Genomic DNA, 23,921 nt, shown 5'->3' on the forward strand with positions numbered 1-23,921 from the left:
CTTCTCTTGTTTGAAGGCAACAACATAACTGGGAGCTCAGTTCTAGAACGTTGAGTTCTTTTTAATACTTATTGAAAGGAAAAGAGCGTAGTGGTTTAGTCACAGATTCAGCTAGAAAATCTAATTCTATAAAACTGTAAACAAATTGCCTCAGGGACTTCTCAGACTGCCTTAAATCTGTGTTTGCCAAATATGGGCCTTATCCCTAAAAGCAGGAAAACCCAATATCCCAAATCTACACACATGATGACAGACTTGAAAGAGAAATAAATTATACCTATAATAGCCTTGATTTAATCTTTTGGGCATGGTAGACTGAACAGATGATGTAAGGCCAAACATTTCCTCACTTACCTCATAACAAAGTAAGCCCTTTTATTTTTGCAACAGACATTAACTTTATGATTTGGTTAGGTACCATCACTCTCACCTCCCCACTTAGAGAAGAATTTCCTCTCGACTAAAATCCAGAGAAGGAGGGTAGAAGGTACAGAGAGAAGCAAGAGACCATGAGAATGACATGGTCCAAATGCACCACACTATACCTTCTGCTATTTGGATATGTGGTGACTTAAAAAGCAATTTAGAAATAAATATGCTAGCATGTGGAAAGTTAGCCTTAAAAGAACGTATAAGGGGTCTCTTGGCACTCAAAAGGTGTCTGATAAAGTGTGTTCCAGACCAAAGCTCCAAATTAAGTATTTGAGAATGTCATCCAAAAGGGGAAAAAAAAAATAGTTGGCAAAAACACAGCTGAATCGTGAAACTATATACCAGGCTGCCAAGTCTCAAAGAATACTCTTAGGTACAATTTACTAAACCAACTAAATAAGAGGCAGCCATAAATTACAGATGGATGCAGATGTTGGTAGACTCTAGAGTCACCTCTAAGCCTATTAAAACTTTAAATACTTTGGACCTGATAGCCTGAAAGGTTGAAAATAGCACTGTGGCGAGCTGCTAACACAGCGCTGCATGAGAGAGAGGAGAGATAGGACTAGCTGGGTTCCCATTCTGCTCTCTTGCTCCTGAGAGCATACCTCAGAAAATAAAACAAGATGCCTGCGGAAATCACCACACGGTGCCAGTGGAAAATGTAAACCTCTCCAAAAGCAAAGGTGCCAACAGGGCTGTTGAAGTCACAGAACTTTCACTGATTTGCACAAACAAAACGCCTGCATCAGGGGCTTACTTCAAATGTAATTCCATTTAGCTAATGCATAAGGGAAAGCTTGAACATTCAATTGAGAAATCAGCTTCTACACTTCCACCCCAAGGAGATGGAGGCCCCGAGGCAGTTGAGGGGGAGACATTGTTTTCTTAGCTTAGCATGAGGAGCTCTTATTCAGCTTTGGGTCTCTTCAGACAGAGCCTTAGCTCCATTTTCCGGAGTTGTTCTATTTCCCTGAGAATAGAAAGAACAGTTTTGTAAAACACTGCTTTGCTTTACAATGTTTAGAAAACTAGTACATACATTTAGGTCTTTCAAAGTTCCAACTCTTGTAAACTATTGGATACCTTTTTTTCTCAAATATTGTCTAGGAAGCCCAAAATGTAGTCCTAAAATACTTCCTAAAGTTTTGTCCAGTAACAACATTACGAGATCCTACTCACTTGCCTTGGGTTAATCAACAGATAGGTAAGGAAAGGATCAAGGGTCAGACCATCAGAAACATGAACTGCCTTTAAAGTGAGCACTGTTCATACATCAGCAAGTTTACTCAACTTGTTCTTCTCAGGTTGTGACTAAAATTGGCACAGTCACCAAACAGGTATACTATGCCGTCTCTAAATTAACAACTGAAAACATAAAAGTCAAAAAGGTATGCGAGGTAGACTAATGAACAGAAGTAAACAACTCTGATGCACAACATAAATGATGTGTATTTAATCTCATGATGAGGCACATGGATTTGGAAGTAAGAATCCTTGGTTTGAATTTCAGCTCCACCACTTACTAGTTCTGATAACCTTAGGCAAGTTACCCAAACTCCCTGTGCTCCAATTGTCACATCTGTAAAATGCAATAATCTTAAAAATACCCTCCTCGGAGGACTTTTGTGAGGATTAAATCAATTACTTTGTGTAAAATGCTTAGGAATGTGATTAGCAGATAATAAATGCTATAAAAATGTTAGGTTTTATGATTATTTTTATCATTCTTATTAAGTAAGGGGTGTTGAGTGGCAAAGGAAGCACGTTGAATACTTTCCAGGACAGACTCCCATTCCACTCACATGAGGTTAGGAAGGGCCTCATAAAGAAATGGGGACTTCTGGAAGCTGTGGGAATAAGGAAAGAGTGGCTGGAACACCACAAGACTAGAGTGTGGCTTGGGGAAACCTGACTAGGAGCAGAGGATATTGACTGTGTAAGGACAAGAGCACAGAATAAATGGTGACACCCTTAGCACTCTCTTACAAGCCATTGGAAGTCTTTCTGAGGCCTCGGGAAAGGGATCAAATGGACTCTGGGAGGGGCATTTAAGATACTTAGGCAGCAAAATTGATGGACGCACTGGGCAGAAGGTGGGGCCTTCCAAAAAGATGACAACACTCCAAGTAGCGAACTGAGTAAGAGTTGCCATTTTGCCCACTGCCCCAAAGGACTACAAGAATGAGGAGGTAGGCCTATAATGGAGTTGAAAATACGGAATATTTTTTCTTAGGATGTTGAAAATTACCTGCAAGCAGACCCCAGGAAGGTGGAAGCTGGGCCCAGCAGGAAAGCGGCAGAGAATTAAGCAATTTCTTTCTACAAGTAGCACTTTCATTCAGCCTTTTCCTTTACTATGTAGCTTATCTCTTACTTTAAATAAACCCACTCTTCTGAATTTACACTATTAATCAAATTGGACACTAAATTATTCTTCTCACTCTAAAGGCTCAAACATAACCCAACATGTTAGACAGTGACAAATTATGTTATTGCAGCTTAACTCCAGTAGACATTCATAATCCAAAAGAAAAAGAAGGGGAAAAAATTAAGTTATGGGATCAGGACACCAGTAAATCCTCCTCACACATGGTAGGTTAAGACGGGGCATTCTGAACCAGGAATTAAGAATGGACTGCAAAACCACTTGTAGTTCAAAGAGCTAGAATGCTCCCGCACCTCAGCCTTGCTCCTGCAGTTTTTCATTCAACCCTGAAGACTTTTTCCCTTGTGTAAACCTCTCAGATGTTATCATAGATTTTACTGAAGAAATCAAAGTTCTTTTATGTAAGTTCACTTTATATTTGTTTGAAATCACCTTTTCCATCCATCTTCTCCCTTCTGCATCTTAGATGCTCCAGTGGTGGTAAGAAATGATCACTGATTTGAGGATCACCAAATTGCCTGAAGAAAAGGATGGCAAATGAAAGAACCAATGGCCCAGCTTTGCAACATGGCAGTGCTTAGGCACAATAGCAGTCAGTGTCATCTGTCCCTGTATCGATCTTGCTTTACAACTGCCCAAACTATCTTGAAAACTCTCACATGTCCAGGCTAGTATGCAAGTCATTGGAGTAAAGATAGCCATAGCTCCTCTTCCCATCTTCCTTAAAAACAAAGGAAAACAAAACCAAAAAAAAAAAAAAAATTGAGTAAGGTCAAATTTACTTATATTCAATGTTTACTTAACAAGTATCTACTATGGAAAGGGTAGGTGTTGTGCAGGATCAAATCACTGAATACCTCAGAGGGTCTAACCATTTTTTATACATTAACTCAAGAAGAAGTAAGATGATTTTCTTAAAGAAACTTTATATAAAAGGACCAGAGGTATATCCCTACAATAGTTAAGTATTAAAACAAGCATAGATGTCTTTTTTCTCTCTCTCTCTTTATTTATTTTTTAAATGTTACTTTCAAAAAATATAAGAGGTCCCCATATACCCCTCACCCCCCCTTACCCCACTCCTCCCACAGCAACAACCTCTTTCATCATCATGGCACATTTATTCCATTTGGAGAATACATTTTGGAGCACTGTGGCACCACATGGATAATGGTTTACATTGTATTCCATAAGTCTTGGTACCCTGGCCCTAAATACACAATTCATTTCCCCTTCATTATGGAATTATCTTTTATTTGTGAATTTTAGCCCTCATATTTTTCTATTTATTGCTCATTTTGGTTTATTTTGTAGTTCTCTCTGTTGACTTTGTAAATCACGCTCATTTTTTTAGGCACTATTTCATCACTTTCTATCAGCACGTGTCTTAAAATGTCTAGTTTTCATCCACACTTGGCTTTCATCTTAATAGGCAGCAGAAATGGTGCCTTCAATAGGAGTTTTGTAGATAAGAGATATGGGTGAGTGCTGGAAGCCTTCAGAGCTGAGAAAAGATGTGGTCTTCAGCTGACTCCCAAAGATAAGTAAGATCTGGATTAGCAGAGATGAGGAGGGGCTCACTCTTGGCGGAGGGTGGATAGGAGCCGAGGCTTGCAGGACAACAGTGAGCATGGCGTGCTCAGGATCTTTCTGGTACATTGGCCTGTCTGAGCTGAGAATCTATGTTAGGGGACAATGGAAAACAAGGGTAGAAAGGGTGATTGGGTTTCATTGCATCTCTTTGCTCTCTGAGGAATCCCCTACTTGTTTTCTTCCCATGCAAAAATCAGAGTCCAGTTGCATCATCATGTTGGCTTACAAGAACTGGCCCAGGGCCCACCACAAAGTAGGTGCTCAATAAATGTTTCCTGAATGAATGGCCCATCTGCTTTGCCATTGTCCATTTCTCCCACTACAGTGACCCATTCCACAGGCATTCTGACTATGGACATGGGATAAAGAGGAGAATAAGACCCCTAGAAGCAGGCTCACCCACCCCAGGAACTATAGACGGGCCATTTGGATTGAGTGTAGGGCATTCCAGATGCCAAATATACTCAAGTTTTGTATGAGGTAGTGGTGAAGTAGTGTGATTCTTTCAGAGATTTTTCTCTTCTTGAGGGTTTCAGAAAATGAGAAATTTGAAGAAACAATATGAGAAGGTACAAACTAATAAAAGATAGAATACAACCTCCTCTCACTGGTGCTAATCTCCACTGTGATAGTGAGAAGGGGCCTGGTTTGATATTTATGGAAAAAATCCCCATTAGCTCATTATTTTGCTGTACTTTCTCCAAATCAAAAGTGAGAAAAAGATGACTATAAAACTTTGAGAAAAATCATATCTGGGAAAGGAAAACCCAGAATCAATAAAGCAGATTGGCTGCAGAGTTTTCCCGTGTCACTTAAGTGGAAGGTTAAGTACCAATGCTGAAGAATGTGCTACAGTCTCTTCTCCTTGCCTTGGTAATCACAGCAGCTTGTCAAGATGGAAACTCCGAAAGCCTTGGTAACTGCAGTTGTCAGTGGTCCTCTGCTAACCCACATCAGACATGGAGTGTGCATAAGAAATAAACTTGGGTTGGGTTAATTTACTGAAATTTCTGGGTTCTTTGTTAATACAGCATAACCTAGCCTATCTTGACAAAGACAAAGATCTAGAATTTAAAGGGGAGTGGGGAGAGAATAACAATCTTCAAAATACAGTATTCAATTCTAACATCTACAGTAAATTACTTGTGTAGAAAACAACAGTAGTGTATCACTGTCCAGTTTATTTCCCTTTCCCTTAGAATATATCCTTATAATATCTTTAAAACATAATAAGGTGGATCACACGAGATAAAAAGATTTTCTGCATGCATTCCATCTGCCTCAACTGGGGTAAATAATAACAATAACTAATCTATTCAACACTTAATATGTGCCAGGTATTTGGTAAGTGCTTTACATACATTGTTTCATCTAAATCTCATGACAACTCTATTGACCCTATTTTATGGATGAGGAAACTATAGCTCAGAGAGGTTAAGTAGCTTGCCCAAGGTCACACAGCTAATAAATGGTGGAACTGGAATAAAGCCAGAGTATGCTCTCAGAGTCTACCTGCTTAAGTAATGTGGGACTAATGGTACCAGCACTTCTCCCCACACAGCCTCACTTTTCACAAGCCTAGAGAGGTTAAATGACCTTCCCAAAGTCATGAAATTAGTTAACTGTAGGCCCACAGCTAGAATGTAGATTTTTGTTCTTCCTTCTTCAATGCCCTGTTTAATCCCAGTCTCTCCCCTTGTCTTTATCTCCTCCACGTGACCTCTTTTCTGCCTATTCCCTGCCCCTAACCAGTGGTAGGGTCCTGTGTGTTCACTAGTTCCAGAGGCACTTTAAAACAGTACTGTCCTTCTCTATTAAAAAAATGACAGTGGCACGGGTATGCTGTCAGACTGAGTTAAGTCAGACGGTCCTGCCAACCATCTCCAGGTTCTTTGCCTGCCTGTTTATGTGCTTTTATCATTTTTAAGCTCCCCAGTGATTCTGACAGGCATCCAGATTAGGAAACACTGTCCAAAGGTGAAGTAAACACTGAGGAACAAACATTGGCACGTGATGTTCTATCTCCTCCTCCCATGCGGGCTGTTCCCTTGCTACCAACGGGGAAAGGTCTGCTCGACTCCCCTCTGGGAAGGGGCTTCTCTGTAGAGCCCCGCCTTCCATTGTGTGGCAGCGTTGGTTCGATTCTCCAGGTAGTGGCAGGAGGGAAGAGGCATCCTTCCGCCCACCATCCTATTTTCTTGGATTTGTCCTGATTTTTGATCTGCTCCTGTCGAGGATATGAGAGAAGCTTTTTGGGATTGCTGTTCTCAGGGAGAATTTTGAGGGCCTAGTAAGTCCTCATCAGATTTCCTAATTCTAACTTCTGCATTTAATTTAAAATGACATGTTGGCTCCTCAACGCAAAACAAGGAAGGCGGGAGGAGGGAAGCTGCAGAAAGGAGAGGAGACAGGCCGCTGCGGAAGCTGACTTGGAGAGCACGGCGGGGACGCTGCTGCCAGGCTATAAACAATTCCACGGCTTGTCATGGCCACAGCAGAGGAGGTGACCGCAGGGGCACGAACAATTGGACATAGCCTGTCCCTCAAATTTTTAGCTACTTTATTTCCTTTGGTGCTCAGAAAACTTGGATGGGGTTTGAGGGAGGGTAGCAAAATCAAGGTCTCCGTGTACACGACAAACTCAGTAAGGCCGTGGGGGAGAGGTGCCCGCACACCTGGCACCAGCACGCAGCCCCACAGCCCTGGCCAGGCGTGGCCCCGGAGGCAGGCTCTGCCCTTCTCCACTAAGAAGAAACAGAAGCGCTGCCTCAGCCTCACCGTGCTGAGCTCAGTCCATTGTTTTCTAAATCAGGGCAAAATTCCTGATGAAGATCTGGGAAAGGTGAGGAAGGGGCAAGCAAGGAAAAGTGGGTAGAAATCAAACGAACTCGAGTTTCCTTGTCTCCAGATTTATGAACCCACAGCATGGGGATTTCAAACAGACATTCTCCTGCCATAGCACTCTTTTTTTCTCCTCAAAACTCGTCTATCTGAGCCAAGTCTTCTTATTCTTTCCCTGGAGAAAAACAGGGGGAAAAAGGCCCAAATCCTGCATTTTAAAACATCTGGTGGGACCATCAGGAGAGAAATGCAAAGGCTATAATTTAACTTACCTTTTGGGATAGTTTTTATTACGTTTACTTTCTTGAATACACAAAAAAAAGTTTGGCGTTTCCCCCATTAGTTAATGGGTTCGGAATTTTATTAATCAATGTCTAAATGTTCATAAAATAATGCCACCTTTTAAAACCAGGGGCAAGGACCATTTCCAAATACTTCTAGTCAGAAGAAATAATATAAAGCGCCAGTTGCATATGTGCTAAAACCAGTCTTTGGGGAGTGGGGCATAAGCTCTCAATTATTCCAGCCAACTCCAGAGCCAGAGAGCAAGACCAGAAATTCACCCCAGGCTGAGGAATGCACCCTCGATATGGAGCAGTGGGGCCCTCGGGCAGTCAGAACTCAACTCCTTACTCCCTATACCCAAAGCCAACTCCAAAACAAACCCCTAACCTGACCCTCACTCCTGCCCCAAGAGATTCCAGAGCAGTGGAGCATTAGCTGCACATCTTGAGGGAACGTGTTGATGCTCAGGCAAGTGTGGTTCTCCCTGGAGGTTACACACTACAGCTCTAGGATGCTGGGAACACTGGAAGTGCATTATGTCCCTTCCTTTCTGTCACACTATATTCACACTACGTATCACTTAGTGTGAGTATTTGCTTATGTCAACTTCTCCCACTAGTTGATAAAATTAATGAGAGCAGCAGCTATGATTGTTTGGCTCACATTCAATACCGAGCACCCAGCACAGAGGCTGGTAAAAAGTAGGTGCTTAATAAATAGGTAAGAAATGTCCAGCATTCCATGCCTGGGTAAAAACCAAAGAGAAATGAATGCTTTTGTCCACTAAAAGTCATGAACATGAATGTGCATAACAGATTTGTTCATAATAGCTCCAATCTGGAAAGACCCCAAAAGTCCATCAGTAAAAGAATGGATAAATAGATTGTGGGATATTTGTGCAATGAAATACTACCCAGAAACAAACAAAAAAAAAAGAATAAGGAAAATAAGCTAGTATTCTCCTCAATAGTATATTGCTAAGTACAACAGGCCAACAAAATGTATAATTACATTTATATTAATGCTCAAGAATAGAACAAATCTACCAAGACAGAAGTCAGAGCAGTAGTTATCTCCTGGGGGGGGAGGGAAATGTGTTCCTGCAACAGCAGAGGGAGGGGGCCTGGCTGGGAAGGGTCCAGAATTGCTTGAAAATTGGAAACCCTTCCTTTGGGTTGTGATGGAGCAGATGCTGAGCTGTTCTCAAAATGAGAATGATAACTAGTGAAGAAAAGCTATTGTTTAGGACTCTGCCTAGGTATTTGGCCCAATTAATTGCCCCATAAGAAGAAAAACTCCTTAAGAGAAGGCACCTTGACCGTTTTCATCCTGAATTCCAGCACCTGGAATGGTGCCTACAAAATGGTAAAAATATTTCTGAATGAAGTCATACTTTGGGCACTTCCACTTTGCTGTGGCCATGCTCCTCTCCCAGGTGCTCCCATCCAATCCCTTCTCGTGCTAACTCAACACTCTCCCCACTGGGAGAGCCTGGTGGGCTGGGAGTTCAAGATGCTGCCATCAGTCAACATGTCTAAAGTGGAACACATCGGATTCCCACCTTCAGCTAGTTTCTTCTCCTGGATATCATCTTTCTCTTCCACTCTCTCCCATCCATGCACCGCCATCTTTAATGCCTTCCTCTCCCTCAAATCCCACAAGTAATCTGTAACCAAGAGACCATCTCATTCATCTGTTCCCTCCTTTCAATTCTCACGTTATTATCCTAGCTCAGGCATTGATTACTTCAGCCTTGTTTTTCCCAGCAGGAACCTCTAATCCCTTGTTCTGCTAGATTAACCTTTCTAGAGCACAGCTTGAGTCCTGTAATATTCCTATACAAAAACTTTCAAAGGCTCCCCACTGCCTACCAGGCAGTTCTCCACACTCCTTGGTCTGGCACTGAAGATCTTCATAAAATAGACCCTAAACACACTTCTAGGGGATTGTGGGAAAATGGCAGAGTAGGAAGCTCCAGGAATCAGTCCCTCTACTAGTACAACAAACAAGAAAGAACTGTCTGAATCAACCATTTTGACACACTAGAGTTTATTAAAACACTCTGTAGCATCAAGGGAGGAGTGGAAGAAAGAGGCTAGTAAATTGAGGTAAATACCATTGAGCTTACTTTCTGTGCAGTGGCTACCATTGCCCATTCCCCATCCTCATAGCTGTCTGTCCTGAGGAAGCAACCCTGGCCTCTGGTGCAACTTGCTGATGCCAGGCAGGATATAAAGACCTAGTTCTGTAAGGCCAGGGGTGTATGGTCTGATCACTGCTTTTGATTAGCTACTTCAGATCACCAGGGGCCCAACAACCACTGTTCCAACTTGCCTTGGACAAAAGCAGCAGAGAGACTTAAAGAAAGTATCCTTCCTCAAAACTACAGAAAAGAGTTAAAGGGTTGCATTTACTGGACAAGTGTTGAATCAAGAAAATGCAGCTTCAAAGAATCATAGAAGAAGCTCCTGGCACCCTAGGTGGTCCTTCTCCTATACCCTCCTCAGGGCAGTGTGGATATGGCCAGCACTCCCTTGCAGGTGCCTGGTCTTGTTCTGGCTAAGAAAGACTCCTGAGATACTCTTCTTCTCCTCAATATCTCTTATCCCAAAATTTACTCTGCAGGCAAAAGTAGCTTGGGCCAATGTAAGTGGTGTAATAAACAACTGAGTCACACAACCTGGAGCAAAGGCTTACCCACCTTAAGTCCTAAAGTGGAGTACCCAGGAAAGGGAGGTCTGCTTCTTAGGAAGTACAGGGGGCATTCAAATTCCTGTAAACAGAGGAACTCCTAAGGCCACTAGCAAGCAGGACAATACACAGGCTAGAAAAGACAAGGATGATCCTGCATTTTGCTGTCCCCTTGGGCTGATGTTCCTGAAAGAAGGGCTGAACTCTGAAGGAGAACACCAGTCAGTGCAAAGGCAATTTGCAAAGATGGCAAAAGGTGTTTCTTCACATTGGTTTATTTGGTTTTGTTAGCTCCTGGCATACAAGAAAATGAGCCATATCACTGGCTGTATAAAAACTCAAGAAACAGGCAGTTTGGGGATTAAATCCTAGACTTAGCATTTTAAAATATTAAAATACATGGTGTGTAACAAAAGATTACAAGACAAACAGTGAAACAGGAAATGATAGCCCAAAAAAGAAGAGAATAAAAATCCAGAAAACACAAAAACTTTTAAAAATGATCTCTTCATAGTCAAGGAAATGAAGGAAAATACAGAGAAAGAACTAAAAGATATCAGGGAAACAAAGAATGAATAGCGTGAGAATCTCAATAAAGAGATAGGTATTTTAGAAAGGAACCAAACAGCATAATTGGAGTTGAAGACAACAGTAACAAATGAAAAATTATCTGAAGGGTTTCAACAGCAGATTGGAGCTGACAGAATAAAGGATCAGGAGTCTAAAAGACAAGACAATTGAACTGAGTCAGGCTGAGGACCAGAAAGAAAATAAAGAGTTATAAAAAGTGAAAATAGCTGAAGAGATCTGTGGGACACCATCAAGCATACCACTATACACATTATGGGATTCCAGAAGAAGGAGAGAAAGAAGCAGAGGGACTAATCAAAGAAAAAATGACAGAAAACTTCCCAAACTTGGCAAAAGACTTATATATGCATATCCAAGAAGTCCAGAAAAAACAAATAGGATACACTTGAAAAGAAATACTACCAGAAACATGGTGGTCAAATTGTTGAATGTAAAGACAAGGATAGAGTTCCGAAAGATGTGAGAGAAATGCAATATGTTATGTACAAGGGGGTATCAATTATATTAACTGCCCATTTCTCCCCAGAAACCATGGAAGCAAGGAGGCAGCGGGTTGAAATATTTAAAGTGTTGAGAGAAAATCATTGCCAACCAAAACTTTTATATGTGGCAAGACTTTCAAAACTAAGGGAAAGATTAAGACATTTCCAGGTAAACAAAAGCTGATGGAGTTCATTACCACTAAACCTACCACTAGCATTTAACAATGCTGAAGGGAGACCTTCAGACTGAAAGGAAAGGATACTAGGCAATGGACTGAAGTGCCGTAAAGAAATAAAGACCTCCAGTAAAGGAAACCATTTGGGCAATTATAAATGCAGTACAATGGTATTCTATTTGCTGATATATTACTCTACTTCTTAATTCTTACAGTTGCTAAAATGCAAATGCATTAAAAAATTATCATAAATCTATGGTCTTGGACATACAATGTACAAAGATATAATTTATATTAACTACCAAAAAAATGGTGGGAGAATGGAAGGGTATAAGAAGAGTATATATTTATGCTATTGAAATCCAGTTGCTATCAGATAAAAAATGATTGTAATATATTTGGAATGTTACATTTTAACCCCATGGTAACCACAAAGAAAACATGGAAAAAAAAATCCAGAAAGAAATGAGAAGAAACTCAATATAATACAATACAAAAAAATGACAAAAAATCAAATAAATATGGAAGTAGATATTAACAGAAGAATTGAGGGTCAAAATAGGTATAAGACTTGCAAAGACTAAATAATAAAGTGGCAGAAGAAAGTCCTGCATTATCAGTAGTTACTTTAAATGTAAATGGACAAAACACTCCAGTCAAAAAGCAGAGAATGGCAGAATGGGTAAAAAAGCATAACCCAACCATATGCTGTTTATAAGAGACTCAACTTAAATTCAAAGACATAAGCAGGTTGAAAGTAAAAGGATGCAAAATATATACCAAATAAATGGAAGTAGCCAAAAGAGACCTGGGTTACCTATACTAATATCAGATAAAATAGATTTTAAATCAACACTGTTATGAGAGACAAAGATGATCATTATATACTGATGAAGGGGCCAATTCAACAAGGAGACATAACCATTATAAATATATACAGGCACTTAAAATCAAAGCCCCAAATATATGAAGCAGATATTGACAGATTTAACAAAATCAGAGGCATGTCTTCAAAACTGGAGGGAAATTACAGATCAATATCCCTTTTAATACATATATGTAAAATTTCTCCACAAAATAGTAGCAAACCAAATCAAATAGCACATTAAAAGGCATATACACCATTATCAATTGGGATTTATCCCAGGTATGGAAGGGTGAGTTAACATTAAAAATCTATTAATGTAATACACCACATTAACAAAATGAAGGGTTAAAAAAAATGATCATCTCAATTGATGCACTAGGTCATTTGACAAAATCCAGTACCCCTTCTTGATAAAAACACATAGAAAAGCAGGAAAAGAAGGACACTTCCTCAACATGATAAAAAGCATATAGGAAAAACCCAGAGCTAACATATTTAACGGCAAAAGACTGAAAGCTTTCCCTCTAAGATCAGAAACAAGACAAGGCTGCCCATTGTCACCACTGTTATTCAACATTGTGCTGTAAGTTCTAGCCAGAGCAAACAGGAAAGAAAAAGAAATAAAAGGCATCCAAATTAGAAAGTAAGAAGTAAAATTTTCTATATTTGCAGATGACATAATCTTATATAGAGAAAGACCTGAAAAATCCACAACAAAACATCTAGGGCTAATAAATGAATTAAGGAATTAACAATGAGCAATCTGAGGAGGAAATCAAGAAAAAAATCCATTTACAACACCAACTAAAAGAATCAAATATCTAGGAATAAACCTAGTCAAGCATGTAAAGGACTTATACATAGAAAACCAAGACATTGCTAAAAGAAATTAAAGAGGATCTAAATAAATTGAAGGATATCTGTATTCATGGATTAAAAGACTAAATATTGTTAAGAAGTCAATTCTACCTGAAGTAACTTACAGATTCAACCAACCCCAATCAAAATTCCACAGCTTTCTTTGCAGAAATGGAAAATCCAATCATCAAATCTATATGGAAAGGTAAGGAACCCTGAATAACCAATGCCATCTTTAAAAAGAAGAACAAAGTTGGAAGATTTACAATTCCTGATCCTAAAACTTATTACAAAGCCACATTAATCAAAACAGCATAGTACTAGCACAACAGCTGACACATAGACCAAAAGCCCTCACTTTTATGGCCAACTGGTTTCTTAACAAGAAGAAGAAAGTTCCCTACCTCACAACTTATACAAAAATTAACTCAGAATAGATCAACAACCTCAATATAAGAGCCAGAACTATCAAACTCCTAGCAGAGAACCTAGGGAAGCATCTTCAAGACCTTCATTTATATGACTTCTTAGGCAATGGTTTCTTAGACTTTGCACCCAAAGCACAAGCAACAAAAGAAAAATTAGATAAGTGGGACCTCATCAAAATTAAACAAAATTAAACATCTTTGTGTCTCAAAATACTATCATGAAAGTAAAAAAACTACCTATACAATTAGAGAAAAATCTTAGAAACCACATATCAGATAAGGATTTAATATCTATAATAAAGAAAGAAATCCTTCAAGTCAACAACAAAAAGACATACAACCCAATTTAAAAATGAACAAAAGATTTGTATGAATGTCTTTTCAAAGAAGATATATAAGTAGCCAAAAAGCACATGAAAAGATGTTTCACATCAATAGTCATTAGGAAAATGCAAGTCAAAACTACAATATAAACCATTTCACACCCACTAGAATAGCTACTATTTTAAAAATGGAAAATTACAAGTATTTGAGAGGATGTAGAGAAATAGGAACACTCGTTCATTGTTGGTGTGAATGTAAAATGTGCAGCCACTGTGGAAGACAGTTTGGCAGTTCCTCAGAAAGTTATAGCTGAATATTATTCAGCTATAAAAAGAAATGAGGTTCTGATACATGCAACAACATGGATGATCCTTGAAGACATCATGTTGAAATAAGCCAGTCACCAATGGACAAATGTTATATGATCTCACTGACTTGAAATATTCAATCAAGCAAATTCATAAAGTCAGAAACTAGAATATAGGTTACCAGGGACCTTTTTGGAGGTAGAGAATGATGAATTAATGCTTAAATCGCACAGATTTTCTATTTAGGATAATGGAAAAAGTTTTGGTAATGGATAGTGGTGATGATAGCACAATATTGTGAAGGTAAAGAACATCACTGAAGTATATATTTGAATGTGGTTAAAAGGGTAAACTTTAGGTTGTATATATGTTACTAGAATAAAAATGTTTTTAAAAATTCACAGAACTGTACAAAACAGTGAGCCCAATTATGAAAATGGTGTCAGTTATAACAAATGCACCACGCTAATGCAAGGTGTTAATAATAGGGTGGTATATCACAATTCTGTATATTAGGCACAATTATTCTGTAGACCTACAACTTCTCTAATAAAAGAAACAAGCAGAAACACCTTTTTATCTTTATCCCCACTATTCTCCTACACACCTCACAACCTTGAGTCAAACTGAACCATTTGCATTCCCCAAACAAATGTTTCCATTTCCTACCCTGGTGTCTTTTTGATGGTCTTCCTTCCCAGGGAGTGCCTCGCTCTCTTTAGTTTCACCTGGACTCCCTGCACATCCCACCATCAGTTCCAGTGAAGTTCATCAATACTGCTTCCTCCAATGTGTGTTCTCTGAATTCCCCTATTGTTTACACTCATTTCCTGCTCTCAATTGATTTATTTTGTATTTATACTATTTTTTGGCACCACTTACTTATTCACTACCTTATGGTGACCTAAATTCCCTTTTAAATTGTAAGCTCATTTAAGGCAGAATTCAGGTCTTATTCCTCTTCGAACTCACATAGAATCTTGTACTTTGGTGTTCAATGAATGCTTTCTGTTTGAAAAAAAGAAATGCATGAAGGAAAGAAAATCAACCTTCAGGTAGTTGATCTATTGAATACTACTCAGAAAATCAACTCACAGTTAGATGCAAATAACTGTCTACAGGATTATATACACAAAGACATATGCTTATAATTGGGGACAATCCATTAACTAAAAAGATAACTCTATAATGATGGAACTTCAGATATGTAGTGTTGGGGATTCTTCATGGCCCCTCAGATCAAATCAAGCAGCAATTCTGCTTTGGATAAAATCAGCTTTACAGACTAGCCAGGCCCAGATGTTTCAGGATTCCCAGAAGGTACTTGTCTCCTGTGTGGCTGGGCACAACTTTTCAATGCCACTCTTCCTCAGCTCAAATTCAAACAAGGCTAGCTGTCACAATGGCTCTGCCATCCACTAATGTGCTTCTTTGGATGTGACCTACTTCTGTAAGCCTCAGTTTTCTTTCCTATCAAATGGGACTGATATTCTATTTTGTCAGATTCTTATGAGGAATAGTGATCCATTGCAGGCACATTAATGTTCCCACTTGGCCCCTCTACTACAGCAGGTGTGCTTGCAGCTCTGCTTGGCTCTGCCTGGCTTTGGCAGGAAAAAGAGAATTTGCATTGCTCCCACTCTGGACACAACAGGGAGACGTTCCAGCCCTCCTCTCCAATCCTCGTAGGAGGTTATAACAGGGTGTGATTTAAGGCAGGCTCCCTGATTCTTACAAATTCCTCTACCTCTGAGTTCACCAAGACCAAAGAAGCCCTTTCTGGGGAGGAGAGAAACATTCCAGTCTGTTGACATAGAAATGCCCATGGGATGGCTGAGTAGAAATCATTGGATAAGTAAGAGAACTGAGGAGATTGCGTGGCGGAGGCTTCAGGAGAACAAAAGGCCACAGGTCAAGAACACCAATGAGAAAGCGAGAGTGTGCTGCTGCCAGTTCTTTCTGATGAGCTTAGCACTCAGAGCAAGCATGCACACACACGTGTTAAAAGTACCAAAAACTAATGTGAAGTTTTCCCTTGGAAAAAAAAAAACTACAGTCCCTGGCAGAAGACCATGAGGTAAAGAGCAAGACACTAGCCCCATGCTGGCCCACTTGCATTCCAACCCTGCCTCTGCCTACAGGAAAGCTGCTGCCTGCTCATCAGGCCTGATCCAGGCCCCGCCTTCCCCTCTCTCTGGCTCTCCTTAGGGAGGACTCCAGCTCACAACCATCTGGCAGGGAATCCAAGCAAGTTGGCAGGTCCCCCCTTGCCTTAAGTGAATTCGTCTGTACCTCTCAAACTCAAAGTGGATACCCATTCGCCTGGGCTTCTGCCCCTTTCAGGGAAGGTTAAGGTGGCCTGTCCACTGACATAGAGCCTACCGCTTGCCACTGATCGTCCCCTGAGGAGCTCCCCAAGTTCCTTTACATATAGAGACTTTCTATCCAATGAGTCAAATACTGGCTTTTTCTTATGGATTGGATTCTCCCTACACATTTCTGTGGCTGTATGTTATGGCCAAAGTCAAGAGAAGTCGGTAGAGCCAAAAACCCCCCAAGAAGTTAGCCATCGAGCATGAATCTAAATGTGCTCCAGGGAACATGGCCCAGAAAAGCTGTGGAAAGCTAAGTCTGACCACAGTCATCTTGCGTCTAAAAGGGATCTGCAAAGAAATAACGGAGATTCCTCCTGTGGTCATGCTGGCTGGAACTTTGCCACTGCCTGGTGCTGATGAAGCTGGAGTGGGGCATAGCCTTCCACTATGGGCATAGGAGTCTTTGACTCACAAGCGACAAGGAGGACACTGAAGGAAGGACTGGATAAAGGGAAACCTGGGGAGTTGGAGGATGCATATTTAGCTTCCTTATTCTCTTTCTCCTTTGGCATATTCACCCCTTTGTCTTTCTCACATTCTCCCTCCATCCACCCACCCACCTACCCCATTATAGGTAAACCCCACAAATAATGGATATCCTGTATGGTGATTCCATTTGTCTCTTTGAAAAGTGTTAAAGAAGAGATGAACTGCCACTTAGTGTATGTGGGGTTGGTGGGGAGGTAGAGCTGGATGGGTAGACGTGGTGCAATAAGTAATAAATATTTAAGAGGAGAGGAGCAATTTTGGACATCCTTCCATAGCCAATGGAAAATAATAGCAAGCAGAGGCCTCTGTAGACCACTGTGTTCCCAGTGTGGTTCAAGGCCACCTGCATAAAGTGGCATCCATCTGTAGGGTGATGTGGCTTTCTGCAGTACCCTTGGCAGCCTGGATATATGCTTGGAGAAAAATAGGGTGATTAAGGCCAGGCTGGAGATTCTGAGGAACAGTGGGACAGAGAACAGGAGAGTGGCTGACTTGATGCCATTGAGACTGCACAGAAGGAAAGGGAAGTCAAGAGGCATTGGTGGATGGGGAGAAAACCCAGAAGGCAGGAGACTGAGGAGTATTCTGTTAAGTCCAAACTCAGAGTCTAGCTTCTTTGTGTGGCCTTCCCTGAGCAGAGCGGCCCAGAGATCTCCTGAGCCTGTGGAGCTCCAAGAACTCTCGTGTCTGCTCTCATTTGGTGCTTAAGCCACTCAGGACACCTTCCTCATTTGCACATTCTTTTTGGCTCCCTCTCTACGACCCACACATTCTCTGCTTGACTTGAGTCTTTGTACATGGGTACAGGGAGAGGCTGGAAGGAGACCACACAGCACAGGCAAAAGACACAGCTGAGGAAGGTCAGGGCAGGAAACATGTCGGGATGCTGCATATTTGCTTTTTCTCCCCAGTAGATAACAATTTAGGAGGGAGAGGCAGTGATGCTGGAAATCTGCCACACTCACCTTGCTGCCCATCAACCCCAGGGCAGGCCAACGAGCCGGGACCACGGGAGGCCATCAAGACAGCAGGCAGGGCAGTCTTGGCTCTCCCACTTCCCAGATTCATCCCTTTCTCTGGGAAGTAGGCAAAAGGAAGAAAAGAGAGGAGAAAGAGGAATAGGGTCCAGCGTGCTTCCATCCTCTCTCCTTCCCCTTCTGCACCTGCTGTATTTGGCAGCTATTGCTGATCTCCTTTTTGACAACCTGAGACTTTGCAGCATCAACCAGCTGAGGAAGCTGAATTAGGTTATAGCTTGTCTGTGTTCCATCTTACATTCTTCTCGGAAGATAAACAATTTTTTCCTGTGTTAATTTGTGAGAATGGACAGTTCGCATAACATGTTTGTAGAAATTCTCTGTAAAAGAGTCCTTTGAATACAGCATCCCATTGCCTCGATATGTTAAACTCCATATGGTCCTACTGACATCTCTGCTTGGCTGGCCCTAGTATCCTTGGCACTCAATGTCCAACCTAAACGGGCAATTTATGAAGGGCATGGGGAAGTGTACACCTTTATAGCTACTTTAGAACTGATTTGGTCAAACCCTTCAGAAAGCCATTTGGCAATATTTTCAAAAGTCTTCATCTTACACACCCAGTAATTCCACCCTAGTTATCCATCCTAAGGGAAAATGCAAAGATTTATGAATGTATTCTTCATAAAAGCAGAAAAAAAGCAAATGCTAAAAAAAATGGCAATTTAAAATGCATGAGTATATGACACAAAGGAATACTTCCAAGCCATTAGAAATTACATATTATTATATATTTATCAAAGAAAGATGCTCCCAATATATGAATAAAAAGGGTTTACAAACAGTATGAATGTGTTTTTGTGAAATGAAACAGAGAAAAAGGAAGAGAAGTAATAGGGAGGGAGAGAGAAAGAAGGAAAGAAAGGGGTATAAGGGTGTACTTAAAATAGATATTTGTGGTGACTTTTTCCTCTATAACTACTGGCATTCAATAAAATTTCCTTATGGACTCTATTATACTTTAATTAGAGGAGGAATAGTGTTATTTAAACACACACACACAATCTGTCTGCTTAGCTGTGACTGCCTCTGAGGTGAGACTACCTGTGAGGCAACTCTCCCCTCCCCCATGGCTTGGACAGGTTCTTGAGGTGCTCACTCACCATTCCAGGAGGCCAAGTGCCACCACACCAGGGGGTGACGGCAGGGAAGAAGTTGTAGACGGGTAGGACGCTAGGATGCCTGGCTATCCAAGTTCTCCTGTTACTAGCACAGGCAAATGAAACCAATCAAATCTCCTGTTACAGGTATTTTTGTTTTCAGAGCCCTAAATACTGAATCCACAGGGAAGGAGAAAGCCCTGAAGGGCTCTGCTGGCTCTAAATAGGTTATTTCAATCTACGACTTTATGTTCTTGGTCAAAATAGTTTGAACATTTGCTTCCTACTGAGGAGCCCTGAGCCAGTGCTGTCGAAAGGGCGGTTCTTCCCTCAGCGTCCTGAGCACGCAGCAGGGAGAGCCAACATGGCTGCCGGGCCCAGCAGCACGACCAGCTCCAAGCCGCTGGCCTTCAACTTAATCCTCCAGGCCTCGGTTCCCTTTCTATAATAATATTTAATAATAATCTGTAATGAGTACTTTTCACACTGTGTTTGAGGAGTTCCATGTTTAAGTGGAGGTGCCTCAGGGGAAGGAGTTCCAGAGGGGTCCAAGAAAGATGCCAAATGGGCGGTGCCAGGAACCTCACCCAGTATAACCAGAGTGGCCCCACATCTATTGCTTTCACGTTAAGTTTTAGGGTAAGGTTTTATCTGGAGAACAGAATTCTATAATTACAAGTTTGAAAACTTCCAACCTACAAATGTAGCTCTAATACTCTGTAATAAACTAGCACCCCTAAGTCCAGTGAGCTGACTAAAATTATTTTTCAGTTGAAGCAGACATTGATCACTGGACCCGTTTTTATTTCCAGAACAATTATTTATTCATACAGAGAAGGGCTGCCATCTTTGGGTACAGTCTCAAAATAAAGGTTCAAATACTCACCAAAGATGCATTATTAACTTTCCCTCCCACAAAAAGAGTGGGAAATCATGAAACTGGCATTTCTACAAGTCCCCTGGCCACAATAGTCCTGGCCTTGGGTACAAGGCTTTAGCAGGAGTTCTCTAAAGTCAAGGGGATATTTTGGGCTTTTTACTTGAATTTTTTGGGATATTTTCTTTCCATACAAGAAAATGGTTCATTTCCCTGATCTGAAGAGTACCTGTTATTTAAGGAAGCTGATGTCTATGTTTGTGTATACATACATACATACATGTAATGCCCTTTGATAGTAGATACATGCATTTTAGAAGGACATTGAATGAGGGGAAATATACTCCTGTCTTTATTTCTTAAAGTAACAGCACCAAAGCAGAACTTCTAAGCCATCTGATTTGACCAATTTAAAATTTCCCTCCTTTCCTGGAACAAGAAGGAAGAAATAGAAAAGTAGGTAGAAAGGAGGAAGGGAGAAGGAAGAGAAGGAGAAAAATAAATTAGAATCCTTTTTTTTTTTTCAGAGCAAGCTTTTTAATCTCAAGTATGCTAGATCTCAGTTCTGGTTGTACTGGGAGAGTTCTTGGCCTGTTAAATTTCTATCAACTTGAAAAGCAAAACCATCCATTCAAAGGCTGCCATGAGAACATAAATATGATTGCATTTCACTCTCATCTCTTCTGCAATGGGAACAATGAGCAGCATGAAAGTCAGGTTGATAGGGTCTAGAGGCAACTTAGCCAGAAAAATTCATCTCTCTCTCTTTCCCTTTCTCACTTCCCTCCCACCCACCTACCTTACACACACACACACACACACACAGGGAAAATCACTACAAAGATTAAGAGGTTGTGGCTTCTTGCTGAGCCCCCAAGCACACCCTCCCACTCTGTCTTGCCCAGGCAGTGAGGACGGCCTCGGAAGTCTCTCTAAGAGTCAAGCATGAGATGGACTGGCGCCCCCTAAACATGACCCACAGAAATCTGATCCCATGCTTTAGAAAGTGATGACTGAAAAACTGCCTTTAGCATACCTGCGTTAGACTTAAGTTGCCTCTTGCCTATGTTTGGTTGTTCATGAAAAGTCACACTTTTCATATTATGAAACATCTCCCTATCTACATGGAAGGTTGTTGGAGGCTGATAAATATTTTCAACGATAGCAGGTTTATATAAAATAGACAGAGAAAAAGAAGGTGATTTCAGGGTAAGTTTGGGTTTCTTTTTCAGCAGACTCAGCAGGAAGGAGAATATCTCAGAATCCCACCGTCCTCCTGGTCCTGGTATGCATTAACAATGATCACAGAGGTCACACTATCTGCCAGAAGCATTCTGAGCCCCTCACCTGAATTAACACATTAAAGCCTCACTTCACCTGGCATGGTGGGTCCTGTTGTTATCCTCATTTCACACAGGAGGAAAGGCTACATGGAATGGGTAACTTCCCCATCACACAGCTAGGAGTGAAAGCAAGATTTGAACCTGGCACTCTGGCCAAAAAGTGGTGGATGTGAGTGCCCTAGAAACTACTCTTTCCTATTTGATATACTTCTTGAAATTACCAGGTGAGGTGAGAGAAAGAAAGAATGGTTTAGTTATCTGTACAAGTCTTTCTTCAAATGAAGAGGGCAAGAAAATAATATGTCATTATGGTTCCAACGTAACACCATGATTCATTCCTTTAGCTCTCCTTGGCTGGCAGAGTCAACTTGGATCAACTATAGATAGCAGGGTGACTCTCAAGCTTCAAGAGTCACAGTAGGCTGCAACAGAATACAGGACTACAATCTTGGCCTCCATGGCAGTTTGAAGTCATACTGTGAATCTCAGAAAGAAAAGATTATGTTCTTGAACTAATTCATTCCTATGAATGTGGGGCCCTTTTGATTGGATTACATCAGTGAGGTGTGACTCAGGTTGGGTCTCCACCCTCTTACTGGAGCTTTATATAAAGGGAGACACAGAGAGATATGCAGAGAAAGGAAGATGCCATTTTGACCCAGCCATGTGTGGAAGAGGAATGGAGGATCACTAGCAGCTGAAGTTGAAGCATGAAGCCTCCAAGAGGCTGGGCCCATGGAGCAGCTCAAGGTTGAAGAGACAGCCATATGAGTGATAGCCCACAAATGAACTTGGGAAGAAAGCAGAGCAGCAGAGACTGAGAAAAAAGGTCAGGAAAGAGACAAACCCAGTCGAGCTCCAGGAGATGGCAGATTCTGGAGTGGAAGGCAGGTACCTCACCAGAGATTGGCCACCATCTTGCTTCACTATGGGGCAGGACACCAGGATCACCAGTAGCTGACTTTGGTGAGAAAGCATCTCTATTGGTACTTGATTTGGACATTTCATGGCCTTGGAAATGAATAATAAAAATTCTCATTACAAAAGCCAACTCATGCTCGTACTTTGAATCTGCAATCCTTTGGTAAACTGACAGTCCCCAAGAACAAGAGACAAAGAAAGTCAGAAAGCTAACAGTGGATGGAACGCATGCTATGCTGGGGCAGTGAGGTCTCAGTATAGGGCATGTGAGGGAGTATTACTGAAGGATGGATGTTTGGATCCAGACCCACTCCCATTTTCCATGGGAAGCTGGCTGCTTTTAGGGTGCAGAAGGGGTAAAGACCTGTGCAAATCACACACTTTCTCAGAGATAATGGCAATTTTGGATTTGTGCCCAAGCCCCAGTCCCTTCCTAGAGGAAGATATGATAGGCCATTGCTGAAACCTACTTCCATCAAGTTTATTCAAGCGAAATCAAGGTGAAGTGAATATGAAGGGCATCTGAAAGAAAATATGGGGAGGGGAGAGTTAAAACATGGGGAAAGTACTACTTCAGTATGGAAAAGGGGAGGATTACCAATATCCTCATGGCTTCATAACCAAAGCCAGACAGCTGTTTAAGTCTTGGCTCCACCACTTATTAACAGTGATCTTGGGCAAGTTAATCAACCTCTGAGTCTCAGTTTCTTCATCTCTAAAATGGCAATAAATCTTAGACTCTATCTCAATGTTTTGTTGGAAGGATTAAAAAGATAAAGCACAGGTCTGGCACTTACTAAGCAATTCCTTAAATGCTGGCTCTTATCATGTGTAAGAGGCCTGGGGTCAGATGTGTCTGCCATCTCCCACCCTCAACAGCTTCTCTGCTGGGTCACTATCAACATCCAGTAGTGTGAGGTTCATGCAAATGGTGGGTCCTGGGGCATCACTCCTATTTGTCATATCCTAAGGATGGCTCCACCTGACTGAGGCTCCCTCTGAGAGTTTCCCTCACCTGTGGAGATGATGTCCCTCTCAGGTCTATACACAAGACTAAAACCTTGCCAAGAATTTTGATGGTTGCAGTAAAACAGTTCCAAGTAACTACTAAATGAGCTTGATTGACCTTCTTCTAAGGTAACGCCTTGTTGTCTGGGTTGGCAACTCCATGCCATGCATTAGCAACTCACAGATTCTCTTTGACAAGCCAACTTCTCCTTGAAAACAAAGCAAGATAAAAACCCATTGAGGCAGTGCCCATGCAGTGAGCCAAGTGCCCACATGGGGAGCCGAGTGTCCACGCGAGTGCCCACGTGGCAAGCCAAGTCCTGTGCAGTGAGCCAAGTGTCCATGTGGGTGCCCACGTGTAAGCCAGTGCCCACATGGCGAGCCAGTGCCCACGCAGTGAGCCAAGTGCCCACAGAAGTGCCTACATGGTTAGCTGAGTGCCCACATGAGTGTACACGTGGTAAGCCTGTGCCCACGCAAGTTAATCATGCAGCAAGATGATGAC

This window comes from Dasypus novemcinctus, chromosome 1, assembly GCF_030445035.2.
Source record: "Dasypus novemcinctus isolate mDasNov1 chromosome 1, mDasNov1.1.hap2, whole genome shotgun sequence".
Lineage (NCBI taxonomy): Eukaryota > Metazoa > Chordata > Mammalia > Cingulata > Dasypodidae > Dasypus > Dasypus novemcinctus.